At 37.4% G+C, this 15,974-nt stretch overlaps 1 protein-coding gene across 4 annotated transcripts in view; it reads right to left on the reverse strand.

Moving 5' to 3' along the window:
- Positions 1-3,705: 3,705 nt before the first annotated feature.
- Positions 3,706-15,974, reverse strand: part of NXNL2 (nucleoredoxin like 2) — a 46,921-nt gene continuing 34,652 nt past the window's right edge. The window contains exons 3-4 of one of the 4 annotated variants that reach the window (XR_015799259.1): positions 15,843-15,974; positions 10,838-13,720 (exon numbers count right to left, since the gene is read on the reverse strand). The gene's annotated coding sequence lies outside the window, so the exon portion shown is untranslated. Of the gene's footprint in view, positions 3,756-10,837 lie in introns of those variants that run through there. The other 3 variants (XM_088156053.1, XR_015799260.1, XM_088156052.1) reach the window with 3 other exon arrangements.

Below are 15,974 nucleotides of genomic sequence, written 5' to 3' on the forward strand. Positions count from 1 at the left end.
GGGATAAGTGCTTTGACTACTATAAGCACTTTGCTTAATCTTTTAAGTCATGCAGTTCCACCTGGTGTTAAAGATAAAAAGATTTCATCTTCATAGGTTTGTTTAAAAAGGTGCAAGACGTTACAAGTTATTCCCACTTTTCTCATTGGAAAAGCAAACAACAAATATATTATAAACTTGCAATCTTGATGCCAAAATAGGTTTGTTATAACCCAGTTAGTTTTCAGCAATCACCAAAAAAGTGCATAAGCACCCATTCAAGCTCAAGCAAATTTGACTGCTACTAACATCTTTAAAACATGAATCTGCCATCCTCCACCAGAATATAAAGACAAAAGGGTTTGTATGGTTACCAAAGCAATTATATTTTGATGAAGGGATTTTTAACCAAAGGTGATAATTCCTCCAGTTTTTGAAAAACCCTTGTGCTGGGATTTTATTATTTTTGTCTTCATTCCTCTCCACTAGGCTTTTTAATGACATGAATGCCATTATCCCATTTCCTGCTGAGTTTTCCCGAGACTTTAATAACAGGAATTACTTGCTCCTGTAGAGCAAATAACTATGATAAGTAACACGGTACTATTGTTAGTATAATGTTCCAGATGCTCAAGTTAATCAAAAGAGAAGAAAAGGTGGCTTTTAGAGCAAGATTTACTTGCTAATATGTCTAAACCTGTGCATTCCATTAGCACTAAGCAGAACCTCAGCAATCATAATGCTGTAAATTTTCACCCTTTAGTCCTAAATTTAGGGATTTAAAGGCAAGAAAAGATCACTTGAACAGAACAAAGACTTCCATTACTTTCAATGAAAGCATTACTGTTACTAACTATGATTGCAAAGATGAAAAGACCTCTTTAGTAACACTCCACTAAAAAAAAGGTGAGCTCTATTTCTAGATTGAGCTTTTCTAGCTTCAAATCTGATCTTTAAGCTGGATTTTGCAGTACTGTTGCCTTTTAAAGATTCTATGAAAGACAGGTCTTTCCCTTAAACCTGAGAATTCCACTCACCACACATCTCCGCTGTTGAATTCCACTCTTGCCACATCTCTGTGTTCCTATCTCACCACAATAAGATCATCTATTTCTCAGGACAGAAAATCATTTACGAAAATACTGGTTACTCAGACACTTTAACATGTTTCCTAACTGTAGGAACCATTTGTACATGTTAGGCTACCTTCGCTTTCCTGCACCCAAAGACAGCTCTGGGCACGGAAACACTCCTTCCTGGAATGCCACTGTATGATCTCTCAGAGCACTCAGGTATATTCTCGATTTAATTTTCTCAGTAATTTTATCCTATGAAGCTGTTGCAGTGATACAATATTAAAGACTTTGAGTGACAATTTTGTCATTTTCATGGTGAGCAGGGATTTGAATTTTCTGAAAGCAGCAAAGACAGGAATCCACCAAAAAATCCTCTAGCTATTGACCTGATACCTGACAATCTGCTCCCTTTTGAAACTATATTTTAAGAGGATGAGCTTGGCTCGTTTTTCTGCAGCTGAAACCTTTAATTCAGCAAAGATTTTAAAAAATATGATTTCACAATAGTCTAGTCAGAAGTTCATATAATCTAGGACTACTGCATGTAGCAGTGACCAGGCATTTCTGAATTACAAGGTCATCTCTTTTAAAGGAGTCTCTCCTCAGCTGAATGAAAATCCAATACCCTGTGTACCTCAAAGGACAAATCAAGCTGTGACTACCCTGTCCTGACAAATCATGGAAATTGCTCAACAGTGAACACTCTCTTTCTCCATCTTTCATGTATTTTCCTCACATGTGCAGCAGTATGTTTTCTTCCAGCTGTGATTCCTCCCCTGCTTCCACTTTTAGAAATCCTTAGAAAGGGTCCTCAGGATTAAATATGAAAGCGGGTGGGGGAGGATATCATTCCAATGAGAAGATTGTGGAGATTAAAATGTAATGTAATAAAACATGTCTTCTAGAAATATGCACTCTGGCATCTAACTATAAGCAGGCCATTTCATAGCTTTTATTACGCTGGACTTCTGCCAGTAGACAAAAATCACACAGAACATGCAACTTTAACAGTGAGATCTTTCCCTTATTAAACCTAACTACCAGAGACAGCAGTCACCTCCACTGGTGCTCTGCCTTTGGCCCCCTTCTGAGGTTTAGGCCATTAAATTGGTTCCACATGACAGGACTTGGAATGATGAAAGTCAATCTAACTTATGATTCTGAAGTTTAGTTTCCCTTAAAGTGTCATATTTCAAAAGTTCACAGCCCAAGTCCTTTCTCTTCCAGCTTCAAGCAAGGACCATTTAAAGCTAATTTAAACACTGTTAGAAGATTGTAACTTAAGGTCTGTCTCTGCATCCATTTATTTTTCAGTGTGAATAAATTAAGAGAAGAAAAACTTATTATAAGGTATCAAACACTAATATTAAGGTATTGATTGCAGAGAATATCAGAAAAATGAAGATTACCTGATTGCTATTTATTTTAACAATTTACTGTACAATTCAACAACTTATTTTCAGGCTTTCGTCTCCCTGATACAAATTACAGATGAATGATTTAGTTATTGACAAGCTAGTGGTTGCTTCTGATATCATTGGCCAGTCTTAGCAATGAAAACATTCTTCAGAATAAAGAAAACTAATCTTTTTTGTTTGTTTGTTTATTCCAGCCCCTTTTACACTGAAATCTTCTTGCCTAGGAAAAAGATTATATACCAGCATTGAAGTGCTCTTGATATATTTGTTCCCAGTGGCCATGGAAGAGCTGTGTTTATTTCTTCACTAATTAATTCTATGTGATCATTTCACTGAAATGAGGCTTACTTGCCATTTTAAAGGTCTTTTAAGTAAGATTAAAAGCAACATAATAAGAGATGTATAAATATTTAGATATTCTACTGTTTACTAAACAGAATACAAGGCATTTACTTTTTTTCGTGGGATCCCCCTTTGCACTATCCAGACGTAATTTTTGGCCAGAGGATTAATATTATATAAACAATCATTTATTTCAGAAGAAATGTGATCGTTAGTAAGCTGTTCCATTGGTTAACGAAGAACCTCTGCTTTCTTTATCCCAGCTGGGTTGAGGTAATTGCCTTGGGCTGCAGGCAGGAGAATGGGAAGTAGATGAAACATGTTGAAGATTAGCCACACAAAGAAATTGCCTAAACAAAGAAAGGGCTCCAAGAGGAGGAGAAAGTCTCTCAGCCTAGACAGGCATGCTGGGAAAGAAACTGCTTGTGCTGCTCACTACTTCATATCCACAAAAAATGAAGAAGAGAGTCATTAACAATTCCTGTGGGCTAATCTGTGTATGTGCAAGCAAACTGGGCTTGTAGGCACTTTCTGACAAGAAAGAAAATACAACTGTGACCAAATGCTGATATATGAGGAGGGTTGTTTAAAGGTGAAGCTCCTCCTTCCTTTGGTCTGTTTATACTCACATTGGAAACCAGAGGAGTCTATTTAATCATGTTAAAAACTCAGACTGAATCTGCAAAATCCCCCCAGCCACATTACCCCTTTACATTCCACTACTCCATTTGTCCTAAACACACTAATGGCTTTTGTCCCCCACATTTTACATGGGATTCACCTTATTCAACTGAAGAAATTAAAGTTTCAAAAAGTTTAAACTTGGTCACAACTCACCCTGGCTTCCCTTGTAGGCAAATCCGAAAAAGAAGATTACTTCATGGAATCATGAATGGCCTGGGCTGGAAGTGACTTTAAGGATCCCGTAGTTCCAAACCCCCTGTCATGGACATAGACACATTTAATTAGACCTGGTTGCTCAGGGCACCATCCAATCTGGCCTTGAACACTCTCCAGGATGGGGCATCCACTACTTCTGTGGGCTACCTGTGCCAGTGCCTTACCACCCTCACAGTAAAATAAAGAGTTTCCTTCTGAGTAGAGAATTTCTTCCTGAAGAAGAAAACTTGTCTTAGCCACCTGCCTTAGAAAAAGATGAAGTCTCTTGAAGATGCTCGCTTCTTTCTACTGTCTGTAAAAAAAGACTGTTCGCGAGTAGTACAGCCTTCAAAGCCTAACCCTGAAGCACGTAACTGAGGAGAGAAGATGTGCTGGTATACAAGCAAGGATTTCAGTTTCTGCTAGAGAAAAGTCTGTCCTTTACACTTCCAGGAGACTAGCAGTGTTACCACAACAGTGTGTTTCCAGCTGGCAATCTTAATTAAGAATCACAGGAGTGCTTCCTATTATTATTTCTCCCATGAAAAATCTCTAATGCCTTGGCTGAAACTCACTGCCAATGATAGAGAGTCAAACTGAAATAATTGTCAGCCTTGGAGCACCATGTAGCACAAAGTGTCTACCAGTAGAAAATCCTCTTGGTGGAGACAAACCTTTGGAAGTCCTCTAGTGAACATCTCCTTGTTCTCTAATGAAGGACACTGCATGCCAGAGACATGCAGTCATGTTCTTTCAATTTGGTTATTCTTATGCATTCAATTACTGCCCTTCAATCACTAGCTGCAGGATAGACCTTGATTTGAAAAATTTTACTTACTCCAAAACAAAGAATCAGCATTCAATTATTCCTGGTTTTACGTTTTTACATAGCTTCTAGCTGAAAAGCGTGGTCGCTCATGGAACAAAACAGCATTGTTGGACAAATAAGGCTGGTTTAAATATACTGCTTCCTTTGGTATTTTCATACTAAAATAAATATGAGCTAGGCTAGAATATGAGTAGGAGTGATATTCTAACACTTCATTAGCAACCAAATAGACTAAATTTTACATATATTTCTCAGCTACAACAACAGAAATTTTCACAAACTAATGCAGATTTTTCAAAGTTAGACTAAAAGCAGCAGAGTTTAAGAAGAGTTATCTTACTTTTAACCAATAGTTAAAAATAGGAAAGCTCTATTGCATCTGTGTTAAGAAGAAGAAAAAATATGAACTAAATACTAGTTCTACTGAAGTCCTGCAAAAGCCACATGAGTCTATTCATAGACTTTAACTATCTCTGGATCAGGCCATCATTAAATACTTGTCCAGATGTGCTATTACACACCCTTGACTTCTGACCTTATCTCTGTTTTGATGACTTCTGTGATATAACTGGGCTGGACCCATCTTCCCTGAGGCTTTGGTTTATGTATCAATAGACACAGGATTTAGTCTATCTACCTAACTGGGCTATCATCTGAATGCCACGTCAGAAGGAAGAAGTTTTAAAAGTTTTGCCACAGAGTAGGCACTCATCAAAGTTACATAATCTGGGGATTTTCAGTTATTCTTACGACACAACATTCCACTGAGACAGTGAGCACTCTGAGATAAGCTCTGGTCTATCCAGAGTGAATCACAAATCTGTTCATAACAATGGGATCAGTAACATGTACCTGGACTCATTCCCCTAGGAAGAAGCTGGTTGGATAATGTTATACCACTAAATATTGAATGTGTCAGTGAAATATTTTCTGCACTCAAGCCTTGCACTGGTATGAGTTTTTCTTGTGCTTGTTTAAAGATGTGATTTGGAAGTGTCTGTGATTAACACTTCAAAACAAGGTTTACCATCTTCATCTAAAAGTTGCATTACCTGAATAATGTCTTTTTATACAATGGATAAATTCTGTCAAAGCATCTAATATCTTTCTCCTCTTTTCTTGCCGAAGACACATTCCTGGCTTTTATTCAAGTAAGAGGTAAGGCAAATGTGAGCAATCAGTTGACTTTTTATTAGATCAATGAAGCACATTGCTTCATGAGTTTTTTAGAGTGCAAAAATCTCAAACATTTGAGCAAATGTATGAAATTATGAATCGTGCTACCTAGCAGCAATGCAAGTTTATATGATTTATAAACATTCACTTCAATCATTCAGGAACACCAAAGGTGTATCCCATACACAGTCACTTCTCGGAGTATCAGGAAAGTTGGTGATTTATCTGTCAGAGGTGATTATGCCACTTTGGAGAGCAAGTGATCATTCACTTTTTAAGTAATTGTCATGCGTTTTAATATTAAATGTAAATATCACACACTCAAAATTTTGCTTTCATTTTGCTTTCAATTTTGCTTTCAAGACTTGAAAACGATTCATATGCCTTTCCAGGCTCACAGTGATCTTCATTTGCTTGTTCTCTTTCAGATCACTAACAAATTGTAGATTTATCTCTTTTCAGAGCCAAAAAAAATCTCATTAATCTGTGGGATATCACATAAATGCTGAAGTGATTCTGATTTATAATCCCCAAAATGTAAGATATGGGTGCCTGAAATTCTTTTTTCCTTAAATTGGTCATGCCTAAGTGTGCAGTTCTCCGTGGATTTGTCTGTATCTCACTGATGTCTACCAGCTGCAGAAGAACTGATCTATGGCCTACTTTTTTCTAGTTCTCCATAGTTATGAGGCTTCTCTTTGTTGCCACACTGATGTTTTAAAAAGTAAAATCTGTTTCTGTTGCGCATTTTCTTGCTGCGTGCCTTTATTCCTGTTTGGAATTACCCAGCAAAGATGGCATGTTTTTGATTTTGATTTGAGGACATACGATATCTGTTGCATCACTGTTTTGCCTGGGGGGTTCAAAGTGCCCGGGCAGATGAGTGCATGCATGCTTCTGACTCTTGGATATGAAGAGAGCTGTTTGAACAGCCACAGCCAGCTCTATTGTGTTCACAGCAAACACTGTGAAGTTCCTTTCAGCTACATGTCGCTTCCAGTTTATGTTGTCTGAAATTTTAACAATGATAGCTGGTACTAGGCTTTTTTCAAAATTCTTGCTCAATCAGAAGCTGATATCCAAGCATGGCTGCACACAATCTCTTTAAGAATAATTACTTTTTCAATAAATTTAAGACAATTTTAATGGACACATTCAGGTCATATTTGAACATTCAGAAGTTTTACTCCACACTGTGTATTTGTCACTATGATTTACCTATGCGGAAAAAAGAGTGATCTGGACAAACCTGCCACATGAAGAAGACACAAACGAGAGGTACCCAGTGCTTTGTTTGCAGAGAATAATACTGTTCTGTTTCATATCACTGTCAGTTCCACGGTTCTTTACAAAGACTGGGAGTACTTGTTTTAACATAGAAGCTGGCCTAACTATTCTGCAATAACTCCCCCATGTGGGCATTTCATTTTACTCTGTATTTCATTTTCAAAACAGGAAGGCTGACTCAAATATTAGTCTTTTTTTCATTTGTAGTGGCCACACACAAATTTTTCTGGCACAGTTATGATATACGGAAATCTTGGTAACTCTCCCAGTGTCAGTAAAATCCAGAGCATGTTATCTGTGTTAATCAAGTATGAACAGGTTGTTTTCAAGGATGATTTCAGTAGGGTAAGAGTGAGCTATTTTGCTTGTACTAGTAAAATAAGGTGTCATTTGATCTGATTTAATTGTTTGCCTCTGACAACTCTGGAAGCTCCAGTTGACCAGACCAGCTTCTCCCCAGTTTGTTTATTGGAGTTAGGCAAAGCCTTTTTGCTGTCAAAGCTCCGAGCATAACTTAATCAGCTCTTTGTAGCACTGGTCAAAGCTGACACCTTTCCCTTGCTCATGCTGCCAGCATTCCTCATACCCATGGAGGCGAACTGGTAGTGCAAACTCTTTGGATGGCACATAAGAACTTTGAAGGATTGTAAACCCTCCAAAACTGTCTAGTCAATACAGCTGTGAAACTTTATATCAAAATCTTCAGGCAGTTAATTTACACGTTCTAAGCAGCTCAGTCACAGTAATTCTGATTGCTTTCCTACTTCTTACCTAGAAATAAAAATGGTGATTTAATTACCTAATGGGATTTCTGAAATAAACAAACACTGATAAATACTGTTTTTTTCTTCACTTCAGCAAAGACTATAATCTAAGTCTGACTATAATCGAAGTTTATTAATTGACAGATAACCAGAGTGTGAAAGACTAAGCCACTTTTCTGTTGCCAGTAGGTTGTATCACACAAGCATCCCAGACAGATTTTAAGCGGGTACAAAATGTATGTTGGCATGAAGAGGGAAAGTGATCCTCCAGTTTGTTTCCTTGTTTGAGACAGTTGATTAACAATGGGCTAGAGGTAGACAGGAGAGAGGTCATTCTCAGGCTGTGTAAACAGAGCAATTTCTCACCCAGAAATCCCCTCTGTGGCAGCTGTCTGAGCTGTAGGGAACTTGTCTTTTGTATAACCAGAAAGAAAATTGTGAAACAGTTCTTGCCTCCTCACTCTAACTTATTTAATCTGGGACCTAAGGTACCAAGAGACAGCAACAAAGGCAGTTTACTTCCTCTTTTTAGACCGACCAGTCCCAAGAAATCCTATCACCTTCTTCGAGAAGTTTATGTGATGTGATTCTAGACTGTGTACAAACGTCAATCACTTATGTCTTCTGTTCAGCAGAAAATAAATGAACAACCAGCCATATTTCTTTTTTTCTCTAATCATTGTCCAAACTCATTCCCTGGATTTACTCTTGCATGTGTCTAAATTACTTGTTGAACATGCACATTTTTTTCAATCTGTCTTTTGAATATATGTAGGTGTATATATACTACTATCTATCAATATGTAGCCTGCCTAACACAATTTTGTTTAACTTTCCTAAGGGTACAGCTTCTCTAAACTGAAATGGACCCTTCATAAGTCATTGTTGAAGTGAATTGAATCTTTTTTCAGAAATGTTGAAAATGGAAGTTCTCTAGTTCTTAAGGTTTTATTAATTTGGTAAACCCAGAGTAAGCATTTTTCATACTTCGGAGTAACTACTCTAGTGAATTTACCATTATTTCAGCACTTGAATTTTCCAGTAAGTTCATGAAAATGTTGGAGCTCCCCTTCTAGGGACTAAGTGAGTGTCTGAAATATCAAACTGAATGTTAGGCCCAGTCCCCCGTGTTTAGCTGTTCAGGGATGTAAAGAAATCTGACTGAGGTGAAAAATTCCTAATTTCTTAATTAAGAGATCCATACAGCAGCTCTCCTTTCATCTGGGCTGGATGTGTACTACCACTGTTGAAAGATAAGCATTGAAGTTCTTATAGTAAACTTCAGCAGTATTGCTGTTTTTCAAATGATAGCAGAATTAATAAGTACACCTGAATCATCACTTGTTAATTCCTGTAAAATCCATTGCATCTTTATATATTTTGTTCTTTAAGAATATTGAACAATTTTCAAAAATATAGGAAATTCTTTATTGTAGAAGTGAAATAACAGCTTAAGAAACCATAATTTGTAAATATGTTGAAGTTGGTGGGATATATGTATTCTCACTTGTCATTTTATCAAATAAAAAGGTTCAGAGGTGAAGCTTCCAAAGTGTCCTTAGAGTCAGTGAAGATATGCATGCCTTTGTAGTCTAATTCAAAGCACTTAATTTAGACCCCTATATACAGACATCTGTACGTTCCCCAAACCTTTCATTTTGCGTTGTATTGATGGGTCTGGTTTTGCAGCAGCAGGAAGACATTCTTAATGAGTTCCCTCATTTCTCACATTTGACTCAGATATTTTTCAACTGCAGTCTGAATTTTCTTCTCCTAACACTTAAAATCATTTGGCTTGGTAAGGCTTTTAATTGCTTCTTATATTTTGACATGATCTTGGTAGACACACTAATTATGTGTCCTTATCTTTACTTGTATTTTACCCATAGTGATGGGTAGTTACACTGTTTGACTTTCTTGATCTTTCTAAGTCTTTCTAGGCTCACAGCATCACAAAAATTTCTGAGTTTGAAGGGAAACACAATAATCAAGTCCAGCTCTGACGTGAACAGCCCATACAAGGATTGAACACATAACCTTTGTGCTACCAGCACCAGGCTCCAACCAAACTGGGCTAATTTTTTTATATATATGGAAAACATAATACAAGTTTTGCTTTTGCTAATACCAGTCCTAAGAAAATCTCTCATGCAGAAACAGATAGGAAAGTCTGAAGGAGCCTAATAAATTCTATCTCTCTTTAAGTATCCCAAGTTTTCCAGTGTGAAGGCCACCCATGTCCTGGGGGGCATCAGGCACAGCATCACAGCCAGGCAAGGGAGGGGATTGTCCTGCTCTGCTCTGAGCTGGGGCAGCCTCGCCTCCAGTGCTGGGGGCAGCTTTGGGTGCCACAATATAAAAGCTCTTAGAGAGTGTCCAAAGGAGGGCAACAAGGATGGTGAAGGGTCTGGAGGGGAAGCCTTACAAGGAGGGGCTGAGGTCACTTGGTCTGTTCAGCCTGGAGGAGACTGAGGACAGAGCTCACTGCAGTTACAAATTCATTATGAGGGGAAGAGCAGGGCAGGCACTGATCTCTGCTCTGTGCTGACAGTGACAGGACCTAAGGGAATGGCCTGAAGTTGTGTCAGGTGACGTTTAGATTGAATATTAGATAAATGTTCTTCCCTGAGAGGGTGGTTGAGCACTGGAACAGAGTCTCCAGGGAAGTGGTCGCAGCACTAAGCCTGACAGAGCTCCAGAAGTGCTTAGACAATGCTCTCAGGCTTATGCTGTTATTCTTGGGGTGTCCTGCACAGGGCCAAGGGTTGAATTTGATGATGCTAATGGGTGCTTTCTAGCTCAGCATATTCTATGAATCTATGACGTTGCATTTGTCCCTTTCATACTGAGTTAAAAGAAAAGATTGGTGTCTGCACATAGAGAAAGGTATAGGTCAGTGTGCTAAGTAAGAAAGCAAAGATAACCCTTGAGTTTAACTATACTTCTGGGCATAATCAGCATCACAAAAGGAGGCAATATAATATCCTTTGATAGCTATCTTTTAGTTCCCTTTTCAAATAACCAAATAGTACATGCATCTGTATTTACTGATGTAGCTTTCATCACATGAACAGACTGACTCCCAGATATGCTCCTTTGTACCCACAGAGAGTTTCTTTAATTGATCTACTGCCTCACATGTTTGTGCTGAAAATACATAGGCAAATGTTTTAGTTATGCTATCCAGAAATGTACTGGTATGCTTTCCATGTCACAGAAAGATGAAATATTTGGGAGAGAGCGACAAGATTAAAAGTTTAGGAGAGTGATAGATTTCTCAATATATTGAATTAGAAAATAAGAGAGGGATCATTTTGTCCTGCTTTCTCAGCTGACAGAGGGAGGTCTCGGCATGATGTAGAGCAAGGCACCAGCTTTCTGTTTCCAAATTATGAGAATGTTAATTCCTTTGCTACAGTTTGAACGTCAAAGCAAGGTAAAAGCAGACGCTTTCATCATTTTGTATAATTTTTCTCATAACTTTATTTATATATGCAGGTCATCCATGAGCAACCCTGTAGGATTCAGATTTTAAAGTCAGAGGGTAGTACCCCAAACATTTTTTCTGCTCTTTTTATTAACATAGATTGCCAAATTTTAACCAATGATCTGTGAACCAATACTGTGAACTTATTAATTAAGGTTGTTTTTCCTACCACCCGGTGTGATGTTTGACAAGAGAGATGCTGTGAATGGCAATATTAATGTCAACCAAGTTCTCGTTACAGGTACCTGTTCTGCAGCTAAAACAATCAGCCAGAACTTGTTCAATATATACTTAGACAAATATGACTAGCTTTGTAAAGAAGAAGGTATTGATCTTATTTAAAAATGTCATGAAGGAAAATAAAATGGGCTAATCACCACACAATACATGGGACAGAAAGTAGATGAACACAACCTGGTCCCCACCCTAATTTTAATAGCAACTTACCACAAATGTTCTCTACTTTAAAAAAACAAATCACATCAATCCTAATATTGTGCTTTATCATCACTGCTAAATAAGCATATATAACCTTAAAGATAATTTTACTGACTGCAAGGCATCAGTAATTTTTGTATTTTGCTGTGAGTCATCGATTCTGTAGTGGACTTATATCACTGTATTTCAGTGGGTTTATATCAGTGTAAAGGAACAGTTCACAGCTCTTGCTGGTTCACAGTAAAGAGTAAATTTCATTTACTGTTCTGAAATCATTGGTTGGGATGAACTTCACTGAAAAATAACATAGCTAAAACCAGAAAGAACAATCTATTACAGTGGATCTTAATCACAAATCACAAACATCTTGACAAAGTCTCCTTACTGACACTGTAGGAGAAGTTCACTTAGAATTTGTTGGAGGTCTGGTATGCCAGAGAACAGCCATCACTCTGTCTGGTGGGAAACTTACTGTGCTACCATGCACCATACATGAAAGACAAAGATGCAATTATTTCCAAAATCTGTATTGGAGTTACACATACTAATTAATATTTTCATGTGTCTTTGTGTGGAAAGAGTCAATTGGAATGGCAAACACCGGCCATTTGCACTTCCCCACTTCCAAAGAGGAATTGTATCTGTAGACAGGGACCGACCAGTCTGGAAGAAACTGAAGACAAAAAAAATTTATTTGACCAGGTCCTTCTAAATAGCAGGCTCCATTAGCTACTGTGTATTTTTCATTACCTCCATAAACTTCCTTGTATATCCGACACTTCTGCACTTTTTCATAAAAATCTGTTCTAAATATGGAAATTCTTCTTGTATTGCTCCAGGTGAAGACCAGGAAGTGATCACCAGATAATCCTGTATTATATATCAAATTAGTCACTCTACTCCAAATGTGTCTGACAACTGCTTTGGAAGAGCTGGAAAGGGCCAAGTGTCTGATGTCGTAATTTTAAATCAATAGGGTTTGATTTTCTGTGCCAGAAAGTCCAGCACTGTTGGCTTTCTTGACAGCAGATCCAAGCAGGTAAAGGGCTCCGATTTGTGTCCTCTTAAATGGAGTGACATCAACCTAAACCGGTCACAGGGGCTGATATTTCTTCTGTGATGATGGCATATCCTCCTAGATTGACAAGTCAAAATTGTCTTCGTTTTTTGAAAAGTCTGCCAGAAAATACTACTGTTGTCCAATGCCACTGTTATTCCCTTTTTTCTTACTTCTTTTTTTTTCATTTCTCACACTCACTTCTTATAAATCAGAGCTGTATTGATCATCATAATTTCCAAAGGATAGTTAATCACACACAGAGAAAGGAAAAGTTGGAACAACTTTTTTCATAGCTAGAAACTTTTCTCTTGCTTGTCAATGAACTCAAGTGTCTAATAAAAATTGTAGGGTTTACAATGATTTCAAGTGGATGAATCATATTCTATGTTAGAAATAATGGCAGAAATTGTTCATGAAAATTATAACAAAATTGAGTTAAAGAAAAATTACCTGTGCTCCCACTTTCAGATAGTTTTATAGCTCAGTGACTACAGAGCTGTCTCATTCACTTAACAAAGACCTGATTATATTTCCTGAATATACAGAGTTTGTTTCTGCCTCTTCAAAATTCATTGCTGTTTCTTGGTTTTACCCTAAAGAAGCAAATCTGTTTCCTCAGCATCCCTACAGTCATCTGTTTGGAAAATATTCTAAAAGCCGTCAGTAAAGTAAAAATATTCAGCAGTCATTTCAAAAACCTGTGCTAGGACAAAACCAGATTTTTTCACTCATTCTTAAGCTTCAGCACTTGTGTGACAGTTTCAGCGTCTTCTGTGGTCAGTGGAGAGTGACAAGAGCTTTCCATCATTACAGAGGAAAGGTTTCTCACCTAACTTTTACACCACTGATGCCCATGCAAAAAATGTTACTCATAAAGTGGAGCTTATTTAAGGGAGTCCACATCGGCTTATGAAGTAGTCTGAGAGCAATTAAAACAATTTTATGCTTGCTCATATGAATAGTCTCTGTCATCTTTTTGAAACACCTGTGGAAAAGAACACAATTTTTTTTACACATTCTTTTATTTTTCCTCTACCTGTCACATTGGTACAATGAGACAAACTTTAAGTTATCTGTAATGTGACTTTACTTTTCTTATTGTCAGGGTTGTGTTGTGAGGATGTTTTATTTTCTCCTAGGAAGTGTTGCCAAAAACATACATTATACAAACCTTTTTTCCCTCCTCTCTGGACCTGCCATTAGGGTGATTGAAATACCTATTTGAATTGTTGGAATTCTCTTGGACTCCCTGTGAATAACTCACACATATTACAGCTCTTAACAGATTCAACAGTCATGCTCAACATCTGATGGTTCACAGATTTGTATACAACTCTAGCTAAGTGTAATAACATTGTGTTACAAATTCTTGCTTCTTTTTCAGTTCTAGGCCATGTGCTCTTGGCTGCAAAATGTTCCATCATCAACCACAGGCTGGGTTAGTGTACAATCTACTAATTATAGCACTCATTTTCTTAGGAATGGAAAAAGACTAATGAAAATACCTGAGGCTGAGAAGAGTATACAGTCCAGCTTTCCTGATGCTGAATGAGTGTTCCTGCCACTACAGGAATGAATGAAAGGTAAGATTTTAAAGTCCATTTAAAGCCATCCAGAGTACCTTTGCATTTCTCCCATATTTCTGACAAAGTTGTAGCAATTTATTAATAATGTTGAATATTGTGACTAGTTTTTTTAAAATGCTTTCTAGTGGAAAATACTCATATTTGGCAAGGTCTCCATGTGTGCACAGGTTTTAAAAATTATTATCTGCTTGTGAATTATAAGACTAGTCTTCTTTTCTCTCTAAAAACTTCACAATACTCCTCAGAGACTGTAAATCATGAAGCCTTGATGCTAAAAAGCGTTGCCTTTTTTTGAACATTGATATGATTTAACCTTTTCTTTGTCATAAATAATATCACATAGTTTACATAAGGCAAAGTGGTTTGTATCTCAGTTATGCTGGTTTATTTTGTTCTTCAGGCCGGATTCTAAAGGGCAGGATCATAGTGGAGAGTTACAGGTATAGAAAAAGACCTAACTAGCTGATTTTTTAGAAGTTAATACCACATCATAACAACTTCACCTCTTTCAGATACACAACTTGAAGCACTAATTGATTTAGTAAATTTTTTGCTGTTAAAATGATCCTTACAATTACCCCTTAAACAATTTCATCCCAAAATGTGAAGGAGCACATATTCTTAGTTGCTTTTACAAATTAAGCATGCATTGAAATAATCACCCTGCTTACAGTGTTGAGTTTTGTAGCAGACATTATTTGATAAATGCTTCATCTTTGACAGATATTTTAGGAACTGGTAGGGAACTCACAGGGGAAGCACTGAGAGCTAAATTTTCTGATGGTGTTCATTTGACAAAACTAAATGGAAATGTCTCAAGATTAGAGTTCCCCTTTGTACAGAGAAATATAAGAACTCACTGAATATGATTCCTCTCATCTTCAAGCAGACACTGAATTAGTACTGATAGTCACAGTGATAGTCCTTTCCCCTGACTGGTGTGACTCAGTAGATGTTTATATTAAAATGTTTATAATTAAATGGGACAAAACCTAGCAACTGTCTTTACAGATAAATCCCACAGGATTGATCCACAGTCCACCAAAGTCCATGCAAGGTTGTTTATTCAATTCTCTGGGTCAGAGATCATTCCTTTCTTAATGAAAGATATAATGAAATAAAGAATAAGTGTTGGATTTCTTGAGCTCAGCTGCCTGAATTTTCTCAGAATTCTGGCACAGCTATGGAAATACATTAGGGATGTAAGAAAGCATTTTCTCACATTAGTCATTGGAGGTACATTTGGGTATTTGCCATTTTCATTTCAATCCTTGATTTAGTAAGAGAAAACCAACTAAATCAATTTTCCTTTATTTATTTAGTAAGGGAAAACACTGTTTTAACATATGGAAGACTTGGAAACATTCCAGGAAAGGAGAAGGTTTGACTGAAGACAGGCACATACAGACTACACTTCCAAAGTATGGCTTGTGTAGGGATGTGAGATTCTGACTGCTCAAAATAAAAATGCACCAATGCATGTGAAAAAGCAGCACTCACTTGTGTTATCAGCAGCCTTACCAACGATTCTGTGTAAGCATTATATATATGGGTCTTGAGCCACACAGAGCACAGAAAGCCAAGGATTCCACAGACTGCAACAGATGTTCTGTGTCACCAAGAAAGTTCTCAGAACCTGGCATGGCCAGGGCT

Source organism: Sturnus vulgaris, chromosome Z (assembly GCF_052056855.1).
Source record: "Sturnus vulgaris isolate bStuVul1 chromosome Z, bStuVul1.hap1, whole genome shotgun sequence".
Classification (NCBI taxonomy): domain Eukaryota; kingdom Metazoa; phylum Chordata; class Aves; order Passeriformes; family Sturnidae; genus Sturnus; species Sturnus vulgaris.